This window comes from Rousettus aegyptiacus, unplaced genomic scaffold, assembly GCF_014176215.1.
Source record: "Rousettus aegyptiacus isolate mRouAeg1 unplaced genomic scaffold, mRouAeg1.p scaffold_m13_p_1, whole genome shotgun sequence".
NCBI lineage: Eukaryota > Metazoa > Chordata > Mammalia > Chiroptera > Pteropodidae > Rousettus > Rousettus aegyptiacus.
In genome coordinates this window covers 177,374,962-177,389,781 of record NW_023416284.1, presented here as the reverse complement: position 1 = coordinate 177,389,781, position 14,820 = coordinate 177,374,962, and the positions used below count along the sequence as shown (strand labels likewise).

Sequence of the window (14,820 nt, the reverse complement as noted above, 5' to 3'; positions counted from 1 at the left end):
CTGAAAAACAGTGAAATAGTCCTTGGCTAAAATAACTCATGTTACAGAAGTTAACCCTATAAATGAGAGTAAAAGTTTTCCTCCGGCACATGTTTGGGCCTCACAGTACAGAGAGTTAGGGGCAGGAGGCCACCGTCAAGGGGAAGGGGACAGGCTGGGGGGTGCCACCATCGGGCTGTGCTCCCTGCCAGACACAAAGCCTTTATTTTCTTTGCAGACCCATGAAGACCAAAGCAGTGAGGGTTCAATAGTGACCTTTTTCCTCTTAAAAAAAAAATAATAATTATGAACAACTCTATACATGCCAACAAACCTAGACGAAATTGAAAAATTCTTAGAAACATAACTTACTAAGACTGAATCAGAAAGAAATAGAAAAGCTAAATAGATTAATTCCTAGTAAGGAGATCGAATCAGTCATCAAAATTTCCACCAAAAAAAAAAAAGCCCGGAACCAGATGGCTGCACTAGTGACTTTTACCAAACATTTAAAAAAGAATGGATACCAATCCTTCTCAGATTCTCCCCAAAAAAAGTAAAAGGAATACTCCCAAACTCATTTGACAAGGCCAGCATTATCCTGATATCATAACCAGAAAGAGACAATTACTAGAAAAGAAACTACAGGCCAATTTCCCTGATGACTACAGATGTAAAAATCCGCAATAAAATGCTAGCAAGCCAAATTCATCAGCACATTAAAAGGATCACGTACCCTGACCAAGTAGAATTTGCCCCGGGGATGCAAGGATGACTCAACATATACAAATCAATCAATGGAATACATCGTATTAATAGAATGAAAGAAAAGAATCGTATGATCATCTCAATAGCTACAAAAAAAGCATTTGACAACATTCAGCATCCATGCATGATAAAAAAACTCTTAACAAATTAGACACAGAAGGAACATATCTCAACATAGTAAAGGCCTTATATGACAAGCCCACAGCTGATATCATACTCAACAGTGAAAGACTGAAAGCCTTTCCTCTAAGATCGGGAACAAAAAGGGGTGCCACTCTCGACATAGTACTGGAAGTCCTAGCCAGAGCAATCAGGCAGGAAAGAGAGAGAAAATGTAACAGAATTTTAAAGGAAGAAGTAAAGCTGTCTCTATTTATAGATGACGTGATTTTATATAGAGAAAATCCTAAAGACTCAACCACAACAACAAAAAAAAACCTGTTAGATTTAATCAACAAATTCAGTCAAGTTGCAGGATACAGAAATAACACGCAAAAATCAGTAGCATTTCTATACACTAACAAATTCTCTGAAAAAAACACATTCCATTCACAATAGCATCAAAAACAATAGCACACACAGTAATAAATTAGCTAAGTATAAGATCTCTATTCTGAAAACTACAAGCATTGATGAAAAAAATCAATGAAGACACCAAAAAATGGAACAGTATCCAATGTTTATGGATTGAAAGAATATTGTTAAAATGCCATTACTACCAAAAGCTATTTATAGATTCAATGCAATCCCTATCAAGATTCCAATGACACTTTTTATAAAAATAGGAAAATACTCCTAAAATTTATGTGGAACCACAAGACACCTAATAGCCAAAGAAATTCTGAGAAAGAGCAAAAAGAGAGGCATCATACTTCCTGGTTTCAAGCTATAGAATAAAGCTATGGTCATCAAAACAGTTCAAAAGATTATGGCATAAAAACAGGCGGACCAATGGAACTGAATCGAGTCCAGAAATAAACCCAAGCATATAAGGTCAACTAATAATTGACAACTGGATATTCACTTATAAAAGAAATAAAATGGACCCATATCTCATACCACTCACAAAAATTAACTAAAAGTGGATTAAAGATTTAAATGTTATGACCTGAAATCATGAAACTACTAGATGAAAATATAGGAATAAAGCTCCTTGACATGGGTCTTGGTAAGGATGTTTTGGATATGGCACCTAAAGCACAAGCCACGAAATGAAAAATCAACAAGTGGGACTACTTCAAACTAAAAACAACTTCCACACAGCAAAAGAAATCAACAAAGTTAAAAGACAACCTATGGAAGGAGAAAAATATCTGTAAACCATATGTCAAATACGGGGTTAATATCCAAAATATAAGAGGAATTCATACTGAGTTGTGTAACTATTGCGTTACAGCAAAAACAATAATATAATAATAATAATAATAATAATAAAACAAATCATCTAATTTAAAATGAACAAAGGACCCAAATAGACATTTCTCCAAAGAAGACATACAAAAAGCCAACGGGTACATAGAAAGATGTCCCACATCACTCAGCATCAGGGGAATGCGAATGAGACATCACCTCGTGCTTGGGCTGGCAGGGACACGGTAAGAAGGGAACACTTGTGCACTGCTGGTGGGACTGCAAATTGGTACGGCCACTACGGAAAACAGCATGGAGGCTCCTCACAGAATTAACAATAGAAAGTCCATAAGATCCAGCAATTCCACTTCTGGGAATATAGCCAAAGGAAATGAAATTGCCAACTGGAAAGGCATCTACAACTCCCATGTTCACGGCAGCTTTATTTACGAGAGCCAAGACATGGAAAGAACCTGTGTCCGTCGATGGGTGAATGGATAATGGATGAAGAAGTTACGGTACACACGCACACGTGTATGTATGAATGTGTGTGTGTATGCATGCGTATATACGTATAAATGTATGTGAGTGTACAGTATACAGCCATTTAAAAAAAAAAAAGGAAATCCTACTATTTGCAACAACACAAACAGACCTCGAAGGCATTATGCTAAGTGAAATAAGCCAGAGATAGACAAATACTTATGCTCTCACTTACACGTGGACTCTAAAACAGAAAACCAAACTCATAGAAAAAAGAGATCAGACTTGTTACCAGAGGTGGAGGGTGGGGTAGGGACTTTGGAATTTGCTTGGGGGTGGGGGGCGGAGGTGGCCCAAAGGTACACACTTCCAGTTATAAGGTAAATAGGTACTAAGATGTAATGAACGATGTAAATGACTATAGCTAACACTTCCATGTGATATGTAGGAAAGTTGGTAAGAAAGTAAATTCTAAGAGTTCTCATCGAAAGATAAATTTTTTTTCCTTTTTTCTTTTTCTTTCGTTTTTATTGTATCTGCATGAGAAGGTGGATGTCGGCTAAACCTAGTGATAATTATTTCATAATATATGTAAATCGAACCGTGCTGTACCCTTTAAACTTACGGTGATGTGTGTCAATTATTTTTCAGTAAAATGGAAAAAAAATATTTGTAACTGTGGTAAGACACATAAAATTTACCATCCTAACCATTTTTTAAGTGTACAGTTAGTAGTGCTAAGCGCATTCCCATTGTAAGGCAATCAGTCTGCAGAACTCTTTGTAGCTTGCCGGACTAAAGCTCTACAGACCCATTGAAGAACAGCTCCCCACCACCTTCCCCTACAGCCACAGCCCCTGGCAATCACCATTCTATTTTCTGTCCCTCTGAAACTGACTCTAGGTACCTCAAGAAGGTAAAATCTTATGGCAATTGTCCTTTGATGACCCGCTTATTCCACTTGGCATAACATTCATGCCTGCTGCAGCACGCATCAGAATTGCCTTTCTTTTTCGGGCTGAATGATACGCCATTGTGTGTCTGTACCACATTTTGTGGACCCATCCATCTGTCAATGGGTACTTAGACTGCTTTCCGCCTCTTGGCTATTGTGCATAATGCTGCTATGAACACGGGTATACAAAGATCTCTTCGAGACCCCGCTTTCACTTCTTTTGGTAGGTACTCAGACACGGACTTGCAGAATCATACAGTAGTTCTATTTCGAATTTTTTGAGGCGCCCCACGCCCTTTCCCAAGGCAGCCACGCCACGTTACATCCCCGTCAACGGTACACGGCGTTCCGGTTTCTCCACAGCCTCACCGACACCTGTTATTTTCTACAGGTGTGAGATGATAGCTCACCCCGGTTTTGATTGGCATTTCCCTAATAATGAGTGGCAGTGAACATCTTTGCATGGCCTGTTAGCCGTTTGCATAGCTTCTTTGGAGGGTTCAACGGTGACTTCCAAAGTAAAGGAAGCACTGGGCAGGACCTAAGCTTCTCCAATAAGGCCAAAGATAAGTCTTCCTGAGACTATCCACACACAAAACATGTTCAATTAAACAAAAAAAAATGTCAACAAGATTTTCCATTTAGGCATCATCGGGAAATCTAATAGCTCATTTGAGTCTATTAAGACTGAGGACAGCAACTAATTAACGAGGCCTGAAATGGGGCCTGCTATGTTACTGACCACTTAACTTAGTGGGCAACTCTTGTTAACCTTGCCAACCCCAAACCCCAGGTTCCAGACCAGTACCAGTCGCTGGCCTGCTAGGAACTGGGCCGCACAGCAGGTGAGCGGCAGGCCAGCGAGTGAAGATGCTTCATCTGTGTCTGCAGCTGCTCCCCAGCGCCAGCATCACCGCCTCAGCTCTGCCTCAGATCCTCAGGTGTCAGATTCTAATAGGAGCACCAGTCCCTGGTGTCACAAAGGTTGGGGGCCGCTGCTCTAAAAGACTGGCTGAGCTGCCACTAAAAAGCAGCCCCCATAACATCTCTGACACCAGAGCTGGACCACAAGAACCCCGCCTTTTAAAAGTTCTCACCCTGAGCTGTCAGTCTTTTTTTTTTAACTGAGGGAACTAGATGTGGACCACCGCCTCTCAGCGAGCTGATCAGAGTGAGCTTCTGCGCCGGTGACTCTCGGCAAGACCGAGGTCCAGTAATGATGCCCACTCGGCAGCCGCCCCTCCGTCAGGCCCTTCTGACCTGAGGGTCAGGGGCCCAGTGAGCTGATGTCAAGCTGGCCTGCACCAGTGCCACAGGGCTGCTCCCGAGAGGCCCCCACGTCAGCTGCCCAAGGACACGCCAAGGTCAGATCCAGAGCCACAGAATGGCTCCAGGTTGGAAGCTTACACCCCAGCAGATTACAACCCCAACTCATTTTACTGCTTTCGAAATTAAATAGCTTAGTATTTTACTTCACGTTATAGCTCGAAAAACACAATCCTGAATCCCGTCCTTTACGAGGCGCTGTCCCTCACATAAGCATTTAATAAACGCCTGTTGGGCTGAATGAGAGCAACTTCACGACTGACTGAGGCACAGACTAAGCAGGAAGCACTCCCACTGGGGTCTGCCCAGAAGGTCAATGCGTAACCCCAGAGAAGTGTCCCGCTGATTAACTCAGTGAGGTCCAGAGAAAAGCAAAGGACGGCACCGTGCAGGGTTACATACGGGCGACGCGGACCAGCCGCTCACCACCCTCGTCAGTGCTGCAGGAGGGAGACAGCCACAAACTGTGGCCAGAAGTACGTGCCCCATACTCGGAAGGAGTCTACTGACAGGAAGGGTGACCTCTGATGAAAACCATGGAACGGTGACATCCCCGAGGAGTTGGGCTAATCGAACACATATCTGTCATGCTTCACCTGTGACTTTTGTCTGCAGGCAAGACAATGACTAGGTCAAATTTTCAGCACCCCTGACCCCCGGCTCCTTTACTAAGGGATTTTGACAGTATTTCAGTTAAAACTTTTTTTGTTGACAGGGAGCTGAAAATATCAAAATGATAGATTTCCTGTGAGCTTTAAAAAAAAAAAAAAGAAATAGTTGAAAGCCTTCAGTGTCTTTAAATAGAAATTTATATACACACACACATTAGGTATACCGACCTGCAATAATAATACACATCAGGTATCCTAAACTGCAATGAGGCCCACGGCTGACTGGGAAATAATTTAGGTCGCTCTGGAACAAATTATATGGCACTAAGACTGTGTGTACTGAGCGAAAATTATATGTTGTGCATACACTTTTTATAATTATTTTTTATTGAATGATTATAAAATAGTAGAATACTTAAACTGATGACAATCTCGTGAACCTAAAAAAAATTCTTCTCTTTCATTTCTAAATTCTCTTCCAATCCCCATTCATATGAATGTGCTATGTAGCTTTCTAAATAAACTCTTAAACGAAAATGGAAGGGTTTTCTTAGTTTTATCAATGAACTACCCCAGAAACATCCGGCAATGTGGAGGAATTTCACAAATACGTCACCACAATCCCAGCAGCCACCGTGACCTAATGAATCCCAGGGCAAAACATCTTTCAGGAGGACATTCAAGGTTTACCTTTTCTTCATGGGCCTTCAGCTTGCCTTGAACGGATGTGTCAGGGTCCCAAAGCCTCCACATCCGGGGAGTGTGGAGTGTACAGCAAAGCCTACCGAAATCCTCCAGCTCTGCTCCGTCTCCATCCCTGAGCCAGCTGCCCAGATGAAGCAGCGAAGGTGGGGAACAAGGGGGCAGCCCCTGGAGGGCCGGATGGCGCTGAGAGGCGAGCTGAGGGCGGACTGGTGATGGAGAGCAGAACGCAGGCAGATTTATGCCTGCGCACGGCGGCCGGCTAGGGGTAGCTCTGACTCCGCCACGGGGAGATACCGCCAAGGCGTCTACCCTAATTCCAGAGTTTCATACTGAAAGAGGAGCCTCATCATCGTCCATGGCGAACATGTCAGAGAGTGATAAGAGCTAAGAAAGAGACAGCAGGACAAACCATCATTCACCGTAATATCTACGAGGCTCCCTTTGTTTGGAATTGGGAGGTAGCGGGGAGCTTCAGTCATGAAAGAGACAAACCTCAGAATCCTGCTCTGGTTTGTGTCAGAGAATTTGGGTTTAAGACCTGCTTCTGTCTCTGAAATGGCACGTGAGTCTTTGTGCCAATTACTTGTACTTTCTGAATCTCGCTTTTCTCATTTGCAACTTGAAGATAAAAATATCTGCCCTCCCTACCTTATAGATTGAGAACCGAGTGTGAAAATATAATGAAACTACCTAAAAAACCATGATATACAACACAAATTTACAGCTCTATTATTTTTATTTATAAACTTAACTTTATATGCTATGGTATTAGAGCTTATTATAATAGTTGCTGTTTCAGCTTTTTCATAAACTGTTAACTATTACATTGATTGTTTTATATGTTTATATACATAAGTTTGGAATTTTCCAAGTTCCACTGTTTTAGCACCTGTCCGATTTCGATCAATTACCCAAATTATTACAGCATATAAAACTACCTAACATGTCGGACATCTGTCATATATCAACAAAAACAACGACAGCCGTGTACTTGGTATTATTAGAGACTCATGTCGTCAGAAAAACGTAAGAAAATAACCTAACCATTCTCTGAACAACTGGCATTACCTTAACGCACTTGTTCTCAGCCACGGCAATTCTGGCCCCCAGGGGACACTTGACATTATCTGTCGACACTTTCAGTTGTCACAACTGGGGCCATGCTACTGGCATCTGGTGGGTAGAGTTCAAGATGCCATGAGACAATCCCTACAACAAATAATTATTTGGCCCCATATGTCAACAGGGTCAAGGCTGAGAAATGCTGCCTTATGGTCTTACCTTTCATCTCATTAAAAATGCCAAAATACAGAATATGCCTAAAAATCTAAAACAAAGCACTCAAGTCAGGGATCCAAACTTACTAACTCGGTCGGTTTTACCCAAGCCCGCTTTACGCATCTCGCATCAGTGAACTCGCCCTCAGAATTCATGAACTGCTACCAAGACTGAAGGATCTCTTTTCTAACTATTAAGAAGGCTTGAGCCCAATCCGTATAAAGAGACAGGCGAAAGGAACATCTGCTCTCCATAGGAACGGTGCTTAGGAAGAGCAATCCTTATCAATAAAGCAAGCTGCCGCCGAGGGCTCGGAAAGCTAAGCATCCATTGTGGGGCCTCACTGGCTCTATGTCGGTTCAGCAGGACCCCTTCCAAAGGCATGTTAACAGATGAATGGCTAAAACAATGTGCAGCAAGGAATGCCCAGGAATGGGATCTCCGGCGACAAGCGTGGCCGGTATTCAAAGGGGGAATGTAATAAATTCCACAGAGACAATAGCCCAGCTTTCTGCACAGGTCATCACCTTAGCAAAGCCAGTTTATCCCAACCAGGGATTCAGTACTCATACCTGTTTTATAAAAACTTCTAACATCTTCAGCATCGCTTATAGAAGTGTGTGTCGAACTATGGGTCATGACCTATTTGTGGGTCATGAAATTCACTTAATGACTTAATACCAGTGTTTTGAAATGATAGGATAGGATAGGACAGGACGGAATAGAATAAAAATAGAGAAGGGCATCCAAGTAAGAGTAAAAATTATTTCATGACACTAAATTATTGCTTGTGCGTGTTCGCTTGTTTGCCTGTATATTGAGCTATAAAGTAAAATTATGTCTTCTTGAGTAACGGTCGAAGAAAGAGTTTGAAGAACAGTGACTTATAAAACCACAAGTGGCAGTTTCATCAGAATGGCACGTCCCCTCTCATAAGGCCCAAGGACAACCAAAACCTAAAGAGTCTCAGAACATCTAAGAAATCATTGCCCAAGGCACACGCTTCCGCTGGAGAGAGGAAGACTGACAAAGGACAAGGACCGTCCATCGTTAATGGGCCGTGCTGGGCACCCCGAGTTAGGCCCGTGGTCCCCCACCCTGTTGCATTCCGCTGCTGAAGAGAAGCTCATCTCTCACAGTCACAATCTTCCTATGAAAGTTTTAAAAGTAACCGAGGAACAGAGTCTTGAAGGATGTGTGGGATTCCGCCAGAGGACATCCCAAGGGACAGAAAACGCATGTCCACAGACACAGGCACCGCAGAACCCCTGGCCAAATCCACGGATGACTGAATCGACGCATGAACTAAACGGAGAGAGACGCCTGCTGATTCAGGAACGTGATCGGGGCCGCAGGGCCTGAGCCCAAGTGTCAGGGGCGAAGTTTACAGAGACGAGGAAGAGCTGAGAGGGGAAGGCGCAGTGAGGGAGAGGAGGCCGGGGAGACCCGAGCAGCCCTTCGCCCGCGACCCCCCGCGCTACTCCACCCCGCTGTCCCCAGAAGCACCGCAGTGTGAACCATCTCCTCGGGACACTTTGGGACACCGTCTGGGAAGAAATCCACCGTCGTCGACAGCTCAAGATGAGTGTCAGAGGCAGCGCTGCCAAGTGGAGGAAAATGTCAGTGTTGGCAGAGATGTGGGGAACCGAAGTGAAATAAGAGAGTCCCACGCACCAACTCGACATGGATGTGCGGAGACCCTCCGACGCATGTCGCCGCGCGCTGGGCGCTACGAGGTAAACGGCAGGATCCGGACCCTTCCCCACAGGGGCGTTCCGGCCTGTGCGGCGGTTAACGCAGAACATTTGTAGAATCAATAAGCGAGTTTATCACAACTGTAACAGGATTCAGTTTATGAGAGATGTGGTGAGACCGACAATCCCACAAATATTACTGGTATGTTTCTGGAATGTCAGTGAGTTGAGAGGCCCAGCTACAGCTGAGCTATCATGGAAACTGAAAATATATCAGGGATTCTTTAAAAAATCACCTTTCGATCAAAATTACAGAATCGACGGAGTCTAAAATTTTAACAACCTGGTAAAGATAAAACTTACTTTTCTTTTAGAGATTATCGAAGTGCATTTCATACATGTTTATACTCTTTCAAGAATGGATTTAACTAACGTACCAAATGTTGAGTCCCACTCTGCCTGTCCCCCCAAGCGTCTTTCATGTGTCACCCACAATTCGGCCGACAGCCCGGTCTCCAAAGGCCCTGAACATGCTTCAGCTGCCAGGACCAGAAACTCACAAGATTCAAGATGGTTAGCATGACTTCGAAACAAGTTTCTTTTGTAACTTTTATGAACATGAGACTCAAAACGGTTAGCATGACTTTTAAATAACCTCTCTTTTTCAACTTTTACGAACACGAGCCACTCCACAGAAAGCGAGTGCCGGCTCGGGTAGGCCCTCGGCAGGCCTCACACCAACGCTAACACAGAAGACCCCGCATGGGGATCCCGACTGTTACATGTCTTCTCGCTGACCCAGAGTCCTGTGCGTAAGGCACGTGCTGCAGTAAATCAGAAGCAGGCACCGTACTTCTAGACCTCGATCATATACTGCGACCGAAATATACCACGGTAACCGGACCAAGTTATTCTTGGCAAGATATTTCTTCATTAGACACTGTTCCATTTATGTTACAAAATGAACAGGCTGAAACCACATATTTTTTCCTTCGTTTTAAATAGGTGCTTTCCTCACCCTTATAAATGTGTAGCTATTCTACTTTGGCTGGGCTGGGAGCTCGATTTGAGAGTTCACTTCTGTAAGTTTTATGTCTTAATGCTGCACCATAAGTTGTTCTTGGGCCTGCGATGTAAAAGGAAGCCAATCACCACTGAACTTTTTCGTAAATCATAGGATTATTCACACCAAACCGAGGAGATTTTAGTTAGCAGCTCAACAGAAACTTTCAGAAGAAGAAGAAATGAAAAGTCTTAGAAGGTATAGTTTAAATTTCATTACTTACAGGAATTAAAAGAAAATCGATACCTAATATAGATATAGACATGCAGAGGGAGGGGTGAGGGTTTATTTGATGATGATGATGATGATAATAACAATATTATATAATATAATGTAACAATAATATTATTATCATCATCAAATAATATGAGCTGCTGTGTTCCAGGACTACTTGGGGCATAAACAGCCCAACAGCTTCCAGAATCATCCCTGTTTTACAGGACAGGGAACTTAAACCATCGGGGATTAAATAATTTGACCAAGATCACTAAGGGCAAGGGGAAGATGGAAACCTAGATTTTTTTCAATCTTTTTTTTTTTACATATGCATTACATCAAAATAATTTTAAAACATTCTGCACTTTTTAAGCTGAACTTATTCCATATTTTTTGAAAGTATAACAACTTTCAGGCTCCCTTTGTAGAAGGATGGTTAGTGATCTATGCCCCTTTTATAAACGAAGCATTGGAGAAGTCTTTTCTCTGGAGCTATCATTTTTCCAGGCAGCAAAGGCTTCCATAGCTGAGGAATAGGAGATAAGAATGAAATGAAAAACTAAAATTTTAAGTTAACTAAGGATCTTTGGGGTTAAAATGTAGCTATTTTATGCTGCTTTACAAAGAACACTGCGCACATGAGAACTCTATTTCCTTGATAATTTAAGCTTCAGGGACATTATCCTTAAGACCAATGATAACTTACACTGTACCTTTCAAAGCCAATGGAGGTGGGACATGGTTACTAAGACCAAGTGGAGAGCAGGTACTCAAGACCAAGAATAACCAAGGGGCATCTTCCTGAAGTTTCAATTTCATCTAATGCTAAGTATTTTAAAAATTGCCGCCATGATGGACACATATCATAAAATACATAACTAAGATAAAACATAGACATTCAAAGATATTTAGCATTGACATTGGGTTGCTTCGGCTACATCATCAGGTGTCCTAGGTAGCATACACATTCACTGATTAATGCCATGAGTTCACTAACTACGTTGAGCTAGACCCTGTTCCAGGCTCTGGGGATGCAGCAATAGATTTTTAGGAATCCTGATCCCGTGGAGCTTAGAGTGGAGAGACAATAAACTAGGAAAATGACTATTTTATCTATTAGGAGGTGATATGTACTTTAGCAAAAAGAAGAAAGAAGGGAAGGAGGAAACAGGTAAGGTGAGGGGGGTGCTGTCATTTTAGAAAGGGGGGGTAGAGGAAGGCCTCGCTAAATGGTGATTTTTAAGGAGGTACGTGCAGGAAGGGAGAACACATGGATTCTGAGGACAGAACATTTGAAATAGAAAAGTACAAACAGAAAGTACAAATGCCCAGAGAAGTGGAGCAGGCAGGAGTCCAGTGTGGCTGGGATAGCGGGGGTCAGGGAGGGGACAGGGAGCCAGAGAATGTAGCCCAAAGGGACATTTTAAGGACTTTGGCTTTCACACTGATATTGAAAGTCATGATTAGAGGGTTGTAACTAGAGAAGGCGCATCAGGGGGCATATTGCAAATAGGACCACTGTGGATCGAGATTGTTGACAGCAAAGCAGAAGCTGGGTGTTGGGGGCAGGGGCGGGGTGCCATCAGCCTAATTCAGGTGAGAGGTGATGTGGGTCAGTGAGGTGAGATCAACAGGGAATGGTCTGAATCTGAATACAGCTGAAGGCAGAGCCAATAAGATTCCCAGGTGTGAGTGGCAGCAGGTCAAGGATGATACCACAATTTTCAATCTAAGCCACTTAAGAACGGGGAAGGCAGAGTGGAGCAGGCTTCAGAAGACAAGGAGTTGGGTTGTGCATGTGTCAGGTTCGAGATGTCTGTTAGACATTAAAGCGGCAACGTTGAGTAGACGGTTGGATATAGGAGCCTAGCGTTCAATGCAGAGTTGGGCCTGAGGTACAGATTTGCTCTCATCCATATGAGGGTGGTATTTAAAACACACTGGATGAGCTCTCCCTCCAAGGGAATGGGTAAACAAAGGGAAGGGAAGTCCAAGGAGGCCCTAGAGTGCTCCAACGTGAAGATGTGGAGGAAGGAAAGAGAAATGGACTGAGAGCAGAGCCCTGCAGGTTATCCGTGAACTTGGCCAGAGCGGAGCTGGGGTGGGGAAAGCCGAGTTGGAGTGAGTTTGAGGATGAGGGCAGTGAAATTGAAGACAGCGAACAGAGACAACTTGCTCAGGGAGTTTTCCTATAAAGGAGAACAAGGGGATCAGATGATAGCTAGAAGAACAGAGGATTCAAAAATAAAAAATAAAAAAGTAAAGGTATGGTCGTTGTCGTTGCCATGTGCCTGCGTGTCTTTAAGAGCAATCCCAGCACAGGAATGGGAGTGACCGGGGAGAAATCTCATGTGGCCACAGAGAGAGGAGTGATGGCTAGTGTCATCCTGAGTAGCCAAAGGGAAGGACTCTCATGCACGTGATGGGAAACTGTCCCCAGAGCAACCACCCTCCACTACGAGAGGCGCCTCAGGAAACACGTGACTAACGGCAGCACGTCCATGTGGCGGGGCACGGGGACAATGGGTGCACTGACCCCCGTGAGCTCATCTTTGATAAACCGCTTATCACTGTGTCTCTATAAGTCACGTGGGGGGAAAAGAAAGTCAAGTGAAAGTTTTTGCCAGGTTCCAGTTATTTCTGTGTTTGTTTGTTTGTTTGTTTTTAGTTTTGCATTTAATTTGGTCCTTTTTCATTCTTCATTGGTGACCATCCTATTCATTTGCAATGGAACAGACGCACATACACATGTAAATGCTTGCGTGCGTATTCCACGAATTTACTTTTCATGAAGCTCTTTACTGTCTACTACCTCTTCATATCATGGGTTTTCCTGGTTTATGGCCATCCCCGTTTAATGATCCCTTTCGTTTGTCTTCAAGATGCCCTTTTCCACCTCCCAGAGCGGCTACGGATGACCTGCAAACAAGTCTGTTTTCATTCTCTCCATTCAGAGTGTCTTTGAACTGGCTTTAGTCATGTGGATGTTTAGCTTTCCCAGCCTATAAACTCCGTACCTCTTAGCCCTTCTTCACATCCGTTTCAGACATCCTACTCTAATTCTGCAGCTAGGGAGATAAGTCATGGTCAAGTACAAAAACAGCATAAGAAATATTTTCACTTTCCAGTGTTGTCCTAAAGATACCCAGGATTTTGTAAATCTTTATTTAAGTCCTCGGAACGCCCTGGATCGACTTCTCCCCGACACTATCGGTAGCACCTACCACCTCCCTTTCCTACAGTGAAATGATAATTTCATCTGTCACTTTATACGTTAAGTTTATTTTCCAAAGGTGCCCTGCATTACCGTGGCACTAAAGCTAAATAAAGCCCATCTGCTGTTTTTCTGTTCCCTTCCATGGTCTGTCTCTTGTCAGGCACAGAACTAACAAAAACGCAAACAGTCTTCTATTGGAATGAGATCTTGGGTGGGAGAAAACAAACCTCTTAATCTAAAGTGGAAACAGGAACAGACTGGCAGATGAGGTCTAATCAAAGCTGCCTCACCACCCAAGGTTAGAGCAGCGCACGCGTATCGAGAATTCTCTCTGGCAATAGCCAATGGGAACGATGGCCATCAACTGAGTGTCCAGCTTTGAACTTCATTAGCATCCAAGAAGTCGTCTCGGACCAGGTTCTACAGTGTAGCGGTTAGCACATCTGCTTTACACGCAGAAGGTCCTGGGTTAGTGCCCCAGTGGAACCACAGTCCATGGTCTACACCCATGCCACCCTAAACAAGCCAGATGTCTGATCTCGGAAGCTAAGCAGGGTCAGGCCTGGTTAGTACTTGGATGGGAGACCGCCTAGGAAGACCAGGTGTTGTAAGCATAAATAATAATAATAGTAAAAGAAGTCTCTGTCTCTGACTAGAGGTTTAAATCTGTTTTGGTAAGCAAGTGGGTAAGTAGAAGAAAAAAAAGGAAAGAAGAGAGCAAGGAAGAAAAGAAATGGATAGATACATGAGTATATACATGTATACACACACATATGCATACATATACATATCTCCGTCAATTTACAAAGATATATCAGGATGTGCCAAAGTATTTGCCATGAACGACTCGGGGAGTGTCTGGACCACCGGGATGCCCTGTACCTCACCCCAGACTGGCAGCTAACCACCTCAGCAACTCGGGTGGGCCACTTCGGCTCTGCAGGTTTCCCGTTTCCCCGTTTGAGAAAGTGCCCAAGGTCCCTGCTCAGTGCCACGATACTTTGGACTGTAAACAGCTGAAAATCGAGCATAGGATATATTCCTAAGACGCTGATGTTAACACCTCCTAACATCTGTAAGCCAATTGTAGACAAAACAGCAATCAAAAGACACTCAACCCGCCATTATTAAAATTCAAACTATTATAAACATGATGTTTAGCACTTTTGTGTCAA

General features: G+C 43.4%; 1 protein-coding gene across 7 annotated transcripts in view; it reads right to left on the bottom strand.

Annotated features, from left to right (window-relative positions):
- The window catches only part of TIAM2 (TIAM Rac1 associated GEF 2), a 217,719-nt gene that overhangs the window by 97,022 nt on the left and 105,877 nt on the right, over positions 1-14,820 (bottom strand). The window lies entirely within an intron of this gene.